Here is a 16,889-nt window from a genome sequence, read left to right as displayed (position 1 = left end):
GTTGCATTTATAAGTGTACCTAATATCCTCGCTGTGCAAAGTTGAATTTAGTTGCCTATTATCCTCTCAGTCAAAGTTGAATTTAGAAGTGTACCTAATAGCGTGACCTGGTTGACTTTAGTAAGTGTGCCCGATAGCGTGCCCCCCCAATTTAGCTGCCTAATATCCTCTCTGTGCAAAGTTGAATATGGAAGTGTGCCTAATAGCGTGCCTCAGTTGAATTTAGAAGTGTGCCTAATATCCAATCTGTGCAAAGTGAATTTAGAAGTGTACCTAATATTCTCTCTGGGCAAAGTTGAATTTAGAAGTCTGCCAAACAGCAGTCCCTGCTTGAATTTAGAAGTGTGCCTAATAGTGAACCTTGGTTGAATTTAGAAGCGTGCCTAATATCCACTCTGTGCAAAGTTGAATTTAGAAAGCGTGCCCAATATCATGCCTGGTTGATTTTAGAAAATGTGCCCAATAACGTGCCCTGGATAAAATTACAAGTGTGCCCAATAATTCCATCTGACAGTTCCATCTAGAAAGTCTTCCCTATAGCTTATCTGTATCATAATTACATTTACAAAGTCTGCCCTACAGCATATCTGTGTCTTAATTGCATTTAGAAAGTTTACCCCTATAGCATATCTGTGTCATAACTGCATTTAGAAAGTCCTCCGAAAATGCATTTAAAAGTCCACCTAAAAGCATATCTGTGTTGTTGTTACATTCAAAATTCTGCATAATTGCATACCGGTATCCCAGGTTGCTAGAAGAAAGCCTACCTAATAGCGTAGCTGGGCTGTAGTTACAACTAGATAGTCTGCCTAATAGCATATTCTATGATCTAGTCACGTTTCAAAACTACCTAAAGGCATATCTGCAGCCTAGTTCACAATTAGAACAATAAAACGTATAATACGTGAATATTATCACCCTGTTTAGTTGAACCTAGAAACTGTGAATAATCTCACCCAGTGGTATAGTTGAATTTATGAAGTGCAAATATAAAGCGTAATTTGAATCTGAAACCGTACCTAATAGCAGGTACTGTTGTGATACTGTCAATCATAGAGAGAGTAAACAATTAACATCCGGTATTATATCTAAAGTGGGATGGTGTGAACGAAATCTTCCAACCCATCTATATCACAGTTACTAACCATGCGTACACTCAATCACCAGGTCTGCCGGAAACGACCCCTGTGCACCACCCCCCTGTCTTGCCAGCCCACCCTCACAACCCCCCTCCCCAAATCATCCCACCCTCCACCACATCCCCTACCCATTCCCTTTCCAAACACCAAGCCAGAGGGGCACGATGGCGAGCCAACCACCCTAAGACCTCTGCTCCTCCGAACCCCTCCACCAATCAGCCTACTATGATCATACCCGCTCCCCTCTCTAGCCTCCCATGCACACCCAGCCCAACAATCATTTGCCCCCCGTTTTTCCCATCAACCCCCACCATCATCCCCCCTGACCACACTCCTTCCCCTCCCTAAAAACCGCACACCTACCCCTAGCAAGAACAGGATCCTCGTCCATCTCCCCCTCTGACCCCCCTACCCTCTCGCACAGAACCCTTGCAACAAAGCCACTAAAGAGAAAACGTACCTAGTCCCCCTCAATCTGTCAGCACTCATCGCCTCCCCTGTCTCGACCCACCACCTCATACCCCCAATCACCACCCTCCCCCACGCCTCACCCTGCCTGAAACCCCTCTCCCTCGATTTCTCACCAACCTCAACTGAAACTCCTAACCCCCCACACCCCACCTTCAAATCACCCCTGCCAAACCCATTCATCCCAACACACGCGTCCATCCACTCCCACCTGAAACCCTCTAACTTTTCTGCTCACCCACTCTTCCCATCGACCACCCCTCCCGCTCTCCCGTTTCCACCCTCGCTCCCCCACCCCCATCTCTGCAGCTCCGACATCACCCTCATCTACCGAAGTGAATTGCATCCTATTTAATGCCTGATACGTAGAAAAAAACAGACACAGCATCTTTGACCTTCTCGCCTCTGACAAACCTGACCTGGTCTTCATCACCGAAACCTGGTTCTCTGACGACTTCGCTCCTATCGCCAATGAAGCCTTCCCCCGACTACTCCCTCATCCACTGAACCGTCCCTCCAGAGGAGGAGCAATAGCATTCGCCTTCAAGTCTCACTTCCATGCCTCAATCATCGGCAACCAACCTTCCAATCCGTCCTGCGAATCACTCCTTGTTAAACTATCCCTTTCCCCTTCTTTCTCCCACAGCTTCCTAATAATCTACAGACCCCTGGCTATGATAGACAATTCTCAAACAACTGCTGCAACTCTATTGCCACCCTCCAACTAAACCATCCCAACCTCACCCTGCTAGGAGACTTCAACATATGGCTCGACATTCCCACCAACTTTATGACACACTCTCTGGTTGACGGCCTAGACGCAATTAACGTCCAACACCACATAAACAGCCCGACTCACTATAAAGGACGCACACTGATGCCATCTTCAGCTCCCACAACCTGATACATCTAAACACCCCTCCGCCCCATCATCTGGTCGGATCACTTCATTGTTTCTTTTGCCATTCGCTCACCCAACCAGCTTCCTGTACCCGAACCTGAACCTCCGAATCTACGCAAATGCTGGAAGAAACTAATAATCCTTCCTGACCTAGCCGACGCACTCCTCCAGGCTCCTCCGCCTACCTGCCAACTCAATAATCAATCAACGCCTGACGCCTTTGACTCATGGCTCAACACCTCACTAATGTGGCTCACACCCTCTTTCAAACCATCAGCCCGCCGTGGCCTTTTCCCTAGATGGTTCACACCTGAATTGAAGACCAGTAAACAACTATATAAATACCTATGGCGGAAAGACAAAACACCCCTGAGCAGATTCACCTTGGCCCGGCACCTTCATCAGTACAAAGCCGAAATCCGGAAAGCAAAAAAAGCCCATTACAACGCCCGAATCGTAAACTGTAAAAACCCCAGCAAAGAACTTCACAAAATCATCACCGAATTCACCAAACCGTCATGCACCACCACTGTCCCGACCCCCTCACAATCGCTTTGCGACTCACTCTTTCTCAACTTTTACACCACAGCTCTCGAAAGAACAAACGCTATAACCAACAAACTCTCTTACACCCGCCAGGCAACCCACCCTCCATATCGGCCAACCCAACGCCTGCGACCACTACCCAACCAACGTTCGACTCCTTTAATCCAATATCAGCTGACCAATTTCTCAAACTTCTATCTGCCCCCAAACCATCTGGCTCTCTGCTGGACCCTTGCCCAGCCACCACCTCAAAGAAATGTTCGCAGCTACCTGTACAGGAGAACACGGAAGAACCAGAATAAATGACTCCTTTTCCTCAGGATTTTTTCCCGACGCATTCAAAATGGTTAATGTCAAACCTCTAATAAAAAAACCTTCCCTTGACCCTCTCGAGCCCAAAAAACTACCGCCCCTTCTCTAACACCAGGTTCCTTGCCAAACTCATCGACCGAACCGCCTACTCCCAACTAAATGCCTTTGTCAAAGCCAACAATCTCCTAGACCCCGTTCAATCAGGTTTTAGAGCCCGACACGGAACCAAAGCCACCCTAACCTCAATCTGGGATGACCTTAAAAACATAGCAGACTCTGTGTGATGCGCTGCATTAATCCTTCTTGACCTATCCACCGCCTTCGACACAATCAACCACTCAATCCTCCTTGACTGCCTCCACTCCCTATGAATCTGTGGAACCGCTCTCAAATGGATAGCATCCTTCCTCAATAATAGGAATCAAATAACCCTACTCTCCACCTATTCCTCCCAAGAATGACCAGTCGACAAGGGAGTTCCACAAGGAGCATGCCTATCAGCCTTCCTGTTCAACCTCTACATGGCCACCTTCCCAGGAATAATTCTCTCACACAACATCCTGTGCTACAACTACGCTGATGACACTCTACTAATTCTAAAACTCCTGAACTCAAAACCCAACTGCCGACCTGACCTTGCTTCCTGACTCCTTGACATAGATCTCTGGATGACCACAAACCACCTCTTGCTAAACCCCTCCAAAACCGAAATCATGGTTTGTGGTAACACCAAACTTCTTCCACAACCACTACCCTGGCCATCTGCCATGGGCAACTCACCGACGCCCTCTAATTCAGTAAAAAACCTTGGATGCACCCTAGACTCTGACCTTACACTCTCACGCCAAGTCAACAACGTCTCTAAATCCTGCCACTACCACCGTAAAACTCTTAGGCGCATTTTTCCAGACCTCTCCTTTCCCAACAGACTCTCCATGGTCCAATCAATTGTTATATGAAGACTGGACTATGCTATCCCCCTCTACCTCGGAGTCCACGTATACCAACTGACTAAACTGCAAAGAACACAAAATGCTGCAGCCAAACTGCTACTAGCGCTTGGCCCTAGAGACCACATCTCCCCAGCCCTCAAAACTCTACACTGGCTTCCGGTTGCCCGAAGGGTGACCTTCAAAACCTTATGCATTTCTCACCGAGCACTGCATAAAACCAGACCTCAATATCTTCAAGACAAACTAAAACCCTATCACCCTGAACATACTCTAAGATCAAGCTCAAACGGCCTCTTAGTTATACAAAAACAAACTCAGTCAGGTTAGGCAGATCATCATTCTCAAATTTTGCCCCCACATTGTGGAACGCACTCCCACCCCACATCCGACTCACTGAAGACCTCATGTCTTTCCGCAAATTACTGAAAACTTGGCTTCTCCCCTAAAGCAGACCCCAAACTCAAACTAACTCAAACTGGAGAACAGCATCTCAATGACTTTTGCCCAAATGCTAGGTCATAAATAGCAATGCAGCATCAAGATCCGAGCGAGAAATCGAAAACTGATAACCTCTAAGGTTAACTAAAAAGGACACACAAAATAGAATTAGTGAAAGGATCAAACCTGCAAAGTGGATAAAAAGAATAAGTTGTACGAGAGCAGTAAAGTAGCTGAAATTAATTAAATGGATGAAATAAATGTAATGGACAAGTGGATCAATGTGGATGAGAGGAATAAACTGTATAACAGCAATTCAACTAACCCAAACTACCAGATCATAAATAACAATAAAACAAATAACAATACAACATCATGATCCAAGCGAGAAATCGAAAACTAATAACCTCTAATGTAAACTAAAAAGGACAAACAGAATAGAATGAGTAAAGTGGATCAAAGCAGTGAAGTGGATAAAAAGAATAAATTGTATGAAAGCAGTAAAGCGGTTGAATTTAATGAAATGGATGAAATGATTGCAATGGACGAAAGGAACAAAATGGACAAAAGGAATAATGTGAAGAGGATGGAAAGATGAATACAGGAGACAGATGAGTACACAGAAAGATGGCATGGAATGTAAGAGTGCATGGTATAAAGGGAACAAACAGAATAGATAATTCGAGTCCATGAGATGGGTGTAGTGCATGGGACAGACCGAGAACACGGAACGGATCAAGTGCGTGCGACAAGTGACATGGGCTGAACCGATAATGCAGGATGAATGAACTAAGTGAGTGGAGCGGATGAAGTCGGTGGAGCGGATGAAGTCGGTGGAGCAGATTAATGTGTAGAGCGGATGAGTGTGTAGAGCGGATGAGTGTGTAGAGTGGATGAATGTGTAGAGCGAATGAGTGTGTAGAGCGGATGAGTGTGTAGAGCGGCTGAATGCGTAGAGCGGATGAGTGTGTAGAGTGGATGAGTGTGTAGAGTGGATGAGTGTGTAGAGCAGATGAATGTGTAGAGCGGATGATTGTGTAAGAGTGGACAAGTGCGTATAGCGGATGAGTGCATGGTACGGATAAGTGCATGGAGCGGATGAGTGCGTGGTGCAGATGAGTGCATGTAGTGGATGAGTGCATGGAACGGATGCAGGGTGTTGTGGTGTTGAGCAGATTAGGGTGTTGTGATGTTGAGCTGGTTAGGGTGTTGTGATGTTGAGCAGGTTAGGCTGTTGTGATGTTGAGCCGATTAGGGTGTTGTGGTGTTGAGCAGATGTAGGGTATGGTGCGGGTACGGAACGAGTAAAGTGGTTGGAAGGAACGGGTGAAGTGGTTGGAAGGGATGGGTGAAGTGGTTGGAAGGGACGGGTGAAGTGGTTGGAAGGGACGGGTGAAGTGGTTGGAAGAGACGGGTGAAGTGGTTGGAAGGGAAGGGTGAAGTGATTGGAAAGAACGGGTGAAACATGTGGATGGAATGGTTGAAGGATGTGGTTAGAATGGATGAACTGGTGTCGAATGGGTGAAATATGTGGGTGGAACAGATGAACTAGTATGAAATAGGTGACGTATGTGGGTGCAACGGTAAAGTAAGTGGAACTGGTGAAGTAGGTAAAACAAAAGAAGTGTATGGACGAAATGGCTCAAATGGTAGAATGGATGCAGTAGGTGGATGGACAGGTGATGTGGTTGGAACCGGTGAAGTGGTTGGAACCGGCGAAGTGGACGGAACGTGTGAAGATGACGTATGTCAATAGAACAGATGAAACAGGGTGTATGGGTCAACGATGTATGGATGATGCATGAATAAAGATTAACATGGGTAGAATGAATGAAAGGAGCATACCGGATGATGAATGGACAACATGTATAGATCGGACAAAGTGCACTGATCAGAAGGAATACATAGAACCGATAGTGTGCATAGAACTGAGCAAGTTCATGCAACGAATGGAATGCACGGAACAGATAGAGGGCACGGAATGGACATGGTACAAAAATGATTAGAGTACATGGAACGATATGAAGTGCATAAAATGGTGGTAGATAATAAAATGGTGTAGTGCATAAAATGGTGGTAGATAATAAAATGGTTCGAGTGCATAAAACGGAGTGAATAGAATGTCTTGGAATACATAGAATGGCTTGGAGTTCATGGAACAGATCGGAGTGCGTGGAACGGATCAGAGTGTGTGGAATGGATCGGAGTGCGTGGAACGGATCGGAGTGCGTGGAACGGTCGTAATGCATGGAACAGTCAGAGTACATGGAACGGATAGAGTACATGGAACTATTCGAATGAGCTCGATCTCAAGTACCTATGGTAAACCACCATATCACATCTCCACGCTTACTCTCATCTTTACACTACCACTCAACTAGAACACAGCGATACTATGACACCATTCGGTATAGCTGTTCTCATACCACCACTTGCCTCATACTCCCCATCACCCTAACTAAACACTGCTGGTTACGCACCCTCCAGCCTAGGCGTTCTCCTCAGGCCTAACTCAGCCAGAATCGGTCTGGATAACAACCTGCCAGAATGAACACATACTCTAGATCTCTCAACCACCACACCTACCGCTAAGAAGCAGCTATCACACAAATGCCCCACCAGCTGCACACATATCCGGTGCGCACATGCACCTTATGACTCTCTCTATTCTCTCTACTGACTTGAACCTCGGTTCCAGAGGGCATTCAACCTACCAGCGCCTTGAGACCATACAATGGTACATAAGGCACTATGTAAATGCAAAGTAACATAACATAACATTACTTGACACAACTTCTCCTGAACCTTCCCCGGGGAACCCAAACACAAAGCATAAGACTGGAAAAATGACCTTATTCCTCTGCATACCACCTTGGTTTGGACATTGTTAATTAATTTCCTGATTATGAACATGATGTATTTTGCTGGAAGGCATATTTCCATTTTCTGATATATTTATTCCTTCTGTTAATTTACAATACAACACTCAATATGCGAAAAAGGGAACATTGAGTAGTGAACTGTCAGTTCTATTTCACCATGTGAGCAGCAAGGAACTACCAAACAGCACCCAAATTTCACTGCTGTTAATTGCACCCACTCAGACATGAACAGTTAGGGAGATAATTGGTCATGGGGGAAAAGGATTGGGTAGGGGGAGTAGAGCCACCAGGCAAGGCTAGATTATATTCAGTTGGCAGAAAACAAGTGCATTTAAAATCTATCAGACTCCAATACAGGCCCTATAGCTCTCTCCATTAAATAAACAGTATTACCATCATGTATTGCCATAGCAGAAAAGAATGTCCCTCCTTCAATCTAAGCAAATCCACGCCCACACCTCTGTCTCCAAAAGTACAAGTTTGTTCTCTCTTTACTCAATCACACAAACTCCATGCATCTTCTGCTTTACTACTCACCAATCTCCTTTCTTGAAAGTCCTCCCCCCATCTGCTCTCTGCATTATAAGCAACCTAACCGGGTTCGGCCAGGGCCTGCTGCTCCCCTCCTGTCATCTGTCCCATGTAAATTGCTAGTCGAGATTTTAAGGATCTTTGCTCCCCATGGGTGGTACATAGGTCACTAGATTTCACCTGTGTAGAGTAGGCTGAGATGGAGTGTGATTAGTCATGCGGGTGGGCCTAAGGCTATACCAAGGCCTGCCATCATATATTTCAAAATGGCCCTGAACATGTCTGACATCATTGCCCCTCCTCTGGAGCCCTTGAAAGACCAAAGAAATATCGAGGCTGAGTACCACGAATGAAATACACCAATCACGGGCCGAAAAGATACAAGTATCTTTTATTACTGTACAGTTTACAAAGCAAAACAGATAGCTGTCTGGCTCCCAACACCTCGGAGTGTGTACCAGCCGACACAGTGAGGAGAGAGAGTGCTGGACATCTAAACACAGGCATATTTATACGATTTCTGCAACATTGTCCAGCCTCTCTTCACGTTAATAATTTGTGGGCTAGAGTTTGTGCCTAGTTTACATGACAGATGTTACAATATTATGCAAAGGATTAAGCAGTTTTACATGTCCATGAAAATACGATGATGCTGTAGGTTCTCGGATCCGCGGTAAGCCTTATTTCAAGAGTCACTACAATGCAGTTCAGCTAAAGCATACGATCGATGTTTACTCTTCATTGTTCCGGTGTTTATACGAGGATGAGGCTTGTGAGTGCAGACAACACTTGAATGGCAGTTCGTATGAAGAACAAGGTTTCTTTACATAGTTTAAACAGTCGGCTCTCGGTCAACCTAAAAATTACCCAAACTCAAAGGTCGCTCAGCTCGACTGCAAGACGAAAACACAGTTCAGCATTTTAGAACGCGGAACATGAATTGAAATCAAAATGGCGGATGAGCCTTAAAATGCCGGTGTAGTCAACCCAAAATTGGAACTTTTACAACAAGGTTTTCTGCGTAACGTGAATGGGCTTAGGCCAATATTCCGAATAAGGAGGCACTATATGATTACGGTTTAACAAACCCTCTTTTTGGCCTCAGCCAAGAGCTTTACTAAAACATTTGCTTTGCTCAAAACCCCATGTCTCAATGTCCGTACATCCTGAATCACAGTCTTCAGATATATCAATCGCCATTAGAACCTTGACAGTGATAACCTTCATTACAAAAACATTAGTCATTTTCTCAGGTGCATGTATTTTTGGTCCCAATGTACCTACAGTTTGCGCAAAACATCCCCCTAACATCGAGCATATGGCAGAAAGACATTGTATGCAACAACAACAGAACAATAGAATACCAAGGATTAATACTAAGACTGAAAGGAGCTTCCATCCCCAAGACCGTAAAAAGTCCCAGAACCAAGCTCTAAGATCCCAATTTCCCTCGGGAACATGTACTTCTGTAATTAGGACGTGCAGATTTTGTATTGCCTTGAGTATAGTAGGGGAGGAGTCAGGTACAAAAACACAACAAGCAGATCCCACCAATTAACATACTCCACCATGCTCAGCCAGGATGACGTCTAACACCATCCGCTTCTGTAGAGCCACTAATCTAATTGCTTTCTGTTCCAATGTCTTATTGTGTAGTATACTGGTGGTTCTGTTGATGGTTCTCTCCAATACTCTTGCCAGTCTCCTAATATCCTCAGAGTTCATGATCTGTCCCCAAAATGGCACAAAGGATTTTGCTACATCACCCATGACCTGCGAAGGAGTATCACCGTCCTTGTCCTGCCTTGGACGAGCTCAAGAGACTTCAGAGGTGCTAGCTACAAATACCCCTGTTAGCAAGATACCCAAATAACAAGTACCCTGCCAATCTCTAGGTAGCCAAGAATAAGCTTCATTGCCACAGATAAAATAAACAGAATTGCCTACATACAAAGGCCTGTCCTCACTAGTGAGATTTGCAATATTGGTGCAACCCTCAAAAGTACCCATTGACTGAGAACCATCCCTTCGTATGCAGAAGGGAAGAGAGTTGGGGCTATGATTGATAGCGTAAGAAGGAGGCATGGCATCCCGGTTGCCCACGGGAGCCATCTTGAAAGAAATCAATGATTGAAAAGGTCTAGAAAGTCTATTTGAAGGCTTAATACAAGCAACATTGAGTTATCTCCTATTTGCAAAAAGGGAACATCCCAGAGGCATCAGGACTCGTCTTTCAAACTCATCCAAATTAGTCGCATCGAAGTTCCCAGAGATGCTATCATTCCAACGACCAAACAATAGTGCCTTTAGAGAGGCGTAGCATGCAGTAGTCAAAGGAAGAGGATGAATATACCAGCCCAACCCTTTTTACCCGTGCTGTGGCAAATTCAAACATATCCATTAATTTGTTCTGTTCATAATCACATGCGTCACATTCATGATTAATAAAAGTGTATTGTTGTGGTAACTCTGTCTGTGTTGGGAATTCCTAGAAGGTAGAGTGTGCAGATGCACAAAAGGAGAAGACATAGTGGGAACACTCTCGGTAGGTAACAATGTCTCGAGTGGATGCGCCCCTTCAATATACCAAAACCCAAGCACAATCACAACGGTTAGACCATTTAACATAATTACAAGAAAACAGTGAGTCCTCAAGGACCATGATTTTTGATGCTCAATGTCTTTGTCTGCCACAAGACCGATCGGTTGCTCTGTACGAGTAGAGTTAGCGACAGGCATTGTTCGTCAAAGTTCACTTAGAAAAGTCTCTGCGAAAAACTCCTTAAGTTTGTTCGTTGGTGATCTCCTGACCACGTGGTTTACCTTGATTAAGGTAACTTTGCCTGTCCCGGCCACCTACTTATGTTTCAATGAGAGAGTGGCAAGGGTCTAGCTCAACAGTGATTCTTCATGGGCACAGCCGTGCTGCGCTGTAAGTCTAGTGCCGTGGACGCAGAACGTACCTCGTCGTTGTTTCCTGATGGAAGTGATGAAACAGAGGCAAGATTGTTCAAGGGTGCAGAAAGATCCGAAGAAGAATTCAAAGACAAAGCAGCAGTCTCCCTAGGCCCTATGGGCTCAGGAAGAATCTTCAAAACACCCTTGGTGTTGTTCAAGACAGGTTTATCTTGCGAAGCAGAACAAACTGTTTCCCTTTTTTTTCTTGTTCGTCGAGTGGCAAAGAAAAAGGTATTTTCTTGATGTGTGTCACATGGATCCAGTGTCTTTTTCCGGCTACTCGTACAGCGGTCTGTGTAGCCAACAAGATGTGAAACGGTCCTCTCAGACGCGGTGCAAGGCTGGATGCTCTTTCGAACACTTTGGTTAGCACCTTCTCCCCAGGTCTAAATTGATGACCTGGCCCCTCGTATTTAACTGGGAGGGCTTCTCGCACCTGTTGATAAATCAAATACAAGTTTTGAGTTAACTGGTCACAGTATTCATCAAGAAGCAAATGCTCCACGTCTTTCAGTTTCTTGGGCTTGGGCAGGTTCCAAATGTTAGATGCTTTCCCCATTACAATTTCATAGGGGGAGAGTCCAGTTCTAGTCTAGGGGTTGTCTGCATGGACAGTAAAACTACCGGTAAGGCATATGGCCTTTTCAGGTTACTGCTAGCACAAACTTTTGCTAGCTTGTTCTTCAGGATACCATTATGGCGTTCTACAAGTCTGGCACTTTGAGCGTGTCTAGCCGAATGGAACCGTTTATCGATCTGCAATCGCGCGCATACTTGCAGGATAACAGCAGCAATAAAATGTGGACCATTGCCTGACCAGTTGACTCTCGGCAAACCAAACCTATGGAAATATTCCTTAAGCATGGTTTTTGCCGTTGTCATTGCTGTGGCGTCTTTCACAGGGAAGGCTTCAACCCACTTGCTAAAGGCACAAATGACTACCAGAACATACTTGTAGTTATAGCAGTGTTCCATTTCGATGAAGTCGAAATTAATTAACTGGAAGGGCACAGAGCGGGGACCAAAACTACCCCTCTGTGTCGTTGTACCCCTCCCCACATTATGCTGTAAGCATACCATACAGTTTTGGACAATATTTACATTTACCCAAGCAGGTTCTAGTAATTTCCAGATTTTCCTAGCACATATGTGAGTGTGACCATGAGCCATTCTAACCAAGGCAGTGACATATGCATCAGGTAGCATCCATCTTTTTCTTTCGTTGTCCACCCAACAACCTTCCTCATCAAAACTTGCTAAACCCTCTGCCCAGTTTTTAAGTTCTTTTGGAGTGGCATCAACTTGAATATTTTTTATGGAATTGATTCCTTCATCTATTGTACAGGTATTCTTAGCTTCTTTCCTTATATACATTTCTGAACATAAATAAGTAGCAGTCTGTTTAGCTATCCTGTCAGAAAAAACATTTCCCCTACCTACATCATCTGTTACTTTCTGATGTGCGACGCACTTCATGATTGCTACTTGAGTAAGAAGCGCAAATGCTGAGAGAAGCTGAACTATCAAGGTGCCATGTTGGATTTTAGTTCCGTGTGAGGTCAAGAAACCTCCATCTGCCCATAGTCTACCGAAGTTGTGAGCGGGTCGGCTGACAGCAGCCGCCGGTGTTTCAGGTCAGCCAAACTCCTTCCCCTCTTGTGAGTTAAATTGAGTGTTTTTTTAATTGAATTACTCCTGCGATCCGAGCGCATTGTTGTGCTTGCTACCCCCTCCCCTTCAGCTACTTCCTGGTCCTCGTCCCCTGCCCACCTCCCAGCCCGCCCACCCCCCCTCTGATTGGCTGTCCTGCTAGTCCCTCCTGGACTACACGATGGCTGCTCCCCCGCTCGCTTCTTTGTTCGGCGGAGCGGGTGAGAGCAGCCGCTGGTGTTGCAGGTCAGCCAAAGCCCTTCCAGGCCTTCCGGGCCTCTTGTGAGTTAAATTGAGGCTTTTTTAATTGAATTGCTCCCGGGCTCTGAGCGCGTTGTTGTGCTTGCTCCCCCCTCCCCTTAAGCTACTTCCTGGTCCTTGTCCCCTGCCCGCCTCCCTGCCCGCCCACACCGCCCCTCCCCTTCCTCTCCTTCTGCCTTATACCTGTTCCCCCTGGGCAGCCCCCTGCCTGGCAGCCCCATCGGCAAAGGGCCCTTTAGGCAAAGGGCGGCTCCAGGGGTGCGGCTCCCACTGTGTCTGCAGGTGTCCGCAGGGGACGCCAGGTGCCAGTATGCCTTTCTTTCTGGTTAGCTCCACCTGCTCGCCCAGCCCACCAACCTACACCTTTCCTTTTCATTCACATGGTTTCAACACTTCAGTGTGTACTGCTATTTGTGGTAAACTAGGGCTTTTTTCTCCCCTCGCAGGACTCTCAAACTTAGGTGGCCTCAAGACTGGGTACCTAATTCGTATTTACTGTGCTACGGTTGCTCTGTAATTGTGGTAAACTAGGGCTTTTTCTCCCCTCGCAGGACTCTCAAACTTAGGTGGCTTCTACTCTGGGTACCTAATTCGTGTTTACTGTGCTACTGTTGCTCTGTAATTGTGATAAACTAGGGCTTTTTCTCCCCTCACAGGACTCTCAAACTTAGGTGGCCTCTACACTGGGTACCTAATTTGTATTTACTGTGTTACTGTTGCTCTGAATTGTGGTAAACTAGGGCTTTCCGCTTCAGTCCTCTCCGCTTGCTCTCGTCTGTCTTCCCCCCCACTCCCTCCTTATTCCATGGTGCTCTCCATCTCTCCTATCTTCTCTAACTGCTTCTCCATTGACTATCCTGCTCTCCTCACTAAATCTGGTAGGAAAAAGTTTAAAAACGATATCCTGGTCTCCTACCCAGGCCTCCCTATCGCTGACACCTACACCAGTGCCTCTTCCAAGGAAACTCTCACTGACATCCTCTTTTTCGTGCCTTCAACTGCCCAATGGACCCTTCATATGGTCTCAAGCTCTCTCCCTTCTCCTCTTCTCCCATTAATGGTGGCACCCATTGGAATGTCCTCCTGGCCCCCTTCCGCTCCTCTAAGGCCATCATTAATGTCTACGCTAATGGGACCGTCTTGGTCCAAGGCCCTCAGGCCAACCTCCACCTCTTTGATAAACGCTTCCCGCCCCTCATCAACTTCCTTTCCTCTCCTGCTGTCCCCTCTTCTCTGTCCTCAGCTACCTTGCCTCCACCCTCTCACCCTGCCGTCTCTTTGGCTCCTTCTTCTTCACCTCCACAGGGCGTACCTCTGATCTGTACCCCTCCCCGGAAGTCCTTCAAGGATGGCAACCTTCTCCACATTGCCACTCTCAAGTCTCGCTCTGCCGTCAAACATTCCTCTGATATCTGTCGCCTTCTTGAGGAACTGGACCTTGACATCCTCGGTCTCACTGAGACATGGTTCACGGCCAGCTCTGTCACCAGCTTTGACACACTCCTACCTGACGGTTACAAGATCCTCTCATTGCCCAGGCCACTGTGCTGGGGGTGTGTGGCCCTTGTCTTCCCTGAGTGGATTCCTGCCACTGTCACTCCTACGCAGACCTACTCCTCCTTTGAATGCCTTGTCTGCTGACTCTCTCTCTCTCTCCTAGCCATTCCCTGACCGTGGCTACTATCTATCGGCCACCTGGTCAAATTTCCTCCTTCCTCTCTGAGTGTGCTGACCTCTCCTCCTCATTCCGGTCCTCAACCACTCAACTCCTCTTTCTTGGAGACTTCAATATCCACCTTGATGCCTCCTGTCCTCCCTCTGGACTCTTTCGCGACCTCTGCGACTCTCTCTCACTCTCTATTCTCCCGTCTGGGCCGACCCATTCTGCAGGGCACACTCTTGATGCTCTGTTCTCTTCTGACCTTCCCCTCTATGTCCCACTCTCCACTCCTCTCTCCTGGAGTGATCACTTTCTCCTATCCTCCCACCTCACCTTCCCTACCCCACAGACAAAGCCACCCTCATCACTGCCACCCACCTTCACAGTCATCCGACCCATGAAGCGCGTGTCAGTTGAGGCTTTCGCTACCACCTTCTCGCCCCCCTCCCCCTTTGGCTGACTCCCACCCTGACACAGCCCTCTCCACTCACCACTCTGCTATATCTGATACCCTTGATATCCTTGCCCCTGTCATGATAATCTGCCTGAAGCCCAAAGCCAAATGTAACTCCTGGTATGACTCGGATCTCGTCACCCTTCAACGCAAGTGCAGGGTGGCAGAGAGGAAATGGCATGCTTCATGTTCATTCTTCTGACAAACTGGCCTGCCGCCTTCTCCAAAGGCAATACCGGCTCTCCGTTCTCACTAAGAAGAGAGCCCTTATCCAAGCCCGCATCTCTGCGGCATCTAACAATTCGGCCGAACTCTTTAAAATCTGAAAGGAGCTGGCCAACCCTGCTGCAGTCTCCACCTCTCCTGTCCCCTCCCAGGCCCTCTGCACGGCACTGGCCTCTCACTTCTTTTCAAAAACTCAGGACATCCTGTCCTCACTCTCCTCCTATCACCTCACCCCCTCTATTCCCTGCTCTCCCTCTGGCCCTTCTGAAGCCACCCCTCCTCCCTCCTTCTCTGCCTTTCCCCATTTTTCTGCTGACAAGGTTTCGAGACAAGTCCGATCTATGAAAGTCTCGTCAAAACAGGTCCACCCCTGTTCCTCCAAAACTATCAAGGACCACATCGACTCCCTGGCTCCTGCCCTGGCTGACTTACGCAATCACTCCTTCACCTCTGGAGTCTTCCCATCCCCCCTCAAGCACTCCCTTGTGCACCCCCTTCTTAAGAAACCATCTTCCGACCCCTCCTGCCCAGCTAACTATCACCCAATTTCTATCACTCCCTTCCTGGGCAAGCTCCTTGAGAAACTGACCATCTCCCAGCTTAATCTACATGCTGAATCTGTTGGTAGTCTTCATGACCATCAGTCTGGCTTCAGAGCTGCCAGAAGCATGGAAACTGCTCTCCTGAACATCCGTGAGGACCTGCTCTCAAACCTTGACTCTAACACCCCTTGTATTCTCATTTTGCTCGACCTCTCTTCTGCCTTTGACACTGTCAACCACACCATCCTGCTCAACTGTCTCCGTGATAACCTGGATATCACTGGTCAGGCTCTGGCGTGGCTGACATCCTTCCTCTCCAATCGACCCTCCCAGGTCCAACTGGGTTCCTTCCTCTCTGACATCTTTTTCTCTACCTGTAGTGTCCCCCAGGGATCTAACCTCTCCCCCTGGCTGTTCAACCAGTATCTGGCACTTCCTGCTCAGCGCATCGCCGCTCTCTGTCCCAACTTTCAGTGCTACGCGGATGATACCCAGCTCATTTTCAGGCTACCCTCGGCCTCCTCTTCCCCTTCCCTCATCTCTGACTGTCTTTCTGCTATCCAGGAATGGTGTGCCACCAACGACCTTTGCCTTAACGCCAGTAAGACTGAGATTCTACTTATCGGCGCATCCACTCCCTCCTTCCCTGCAGCTCTCTGGCCGGCCTCCCTTGGCCCTCTTCCTGCTCCTACCTGCAAGGCAAAACACCTTGGGGTCATCTTCGATTCCACACTCTCTTTCTCTCCTCACATATCTGACGTCTCGAAGAAGTCACACTACCAGCTACACCTCCTCAGAGGTATCCTTGCTTTTCTCTCCTTCCCCCAGATGCTCACTGTCTCCAGAGCCCTGGTTCTCTCGAAGCTGGACTACTGTAACAGCCTCTATCTAAATCTTCCTGCCTCTACTCTCCGCCCTTTGCAACTCATCCAGAACAGGACTGCGAGACTTGTCCTTGGCCTCAAGCCC

The sequence above is a fragment of the Ambystoma mexicanum genome, chromosome 12, assembly GCF_040938575.1.
Source record: "Ambystoma mexicanum isolate Mex_15411 chromosome 12, UKY_AmexF1_1, whole genome shotgun sequence".
In the NCBI taxonomy this organism is placed as follows: domain Eukaryota; kingdom Metazoa; phylum Chordata; class Amphibia; order Caudata; family Ambystomatidae; genus Ambystoma; species Ambystoma mexicanum.
The sequence above is the reverse complement of the archived record's forward strand: the minus strand, read 5'-3'. Positions refer to the sequence as shown.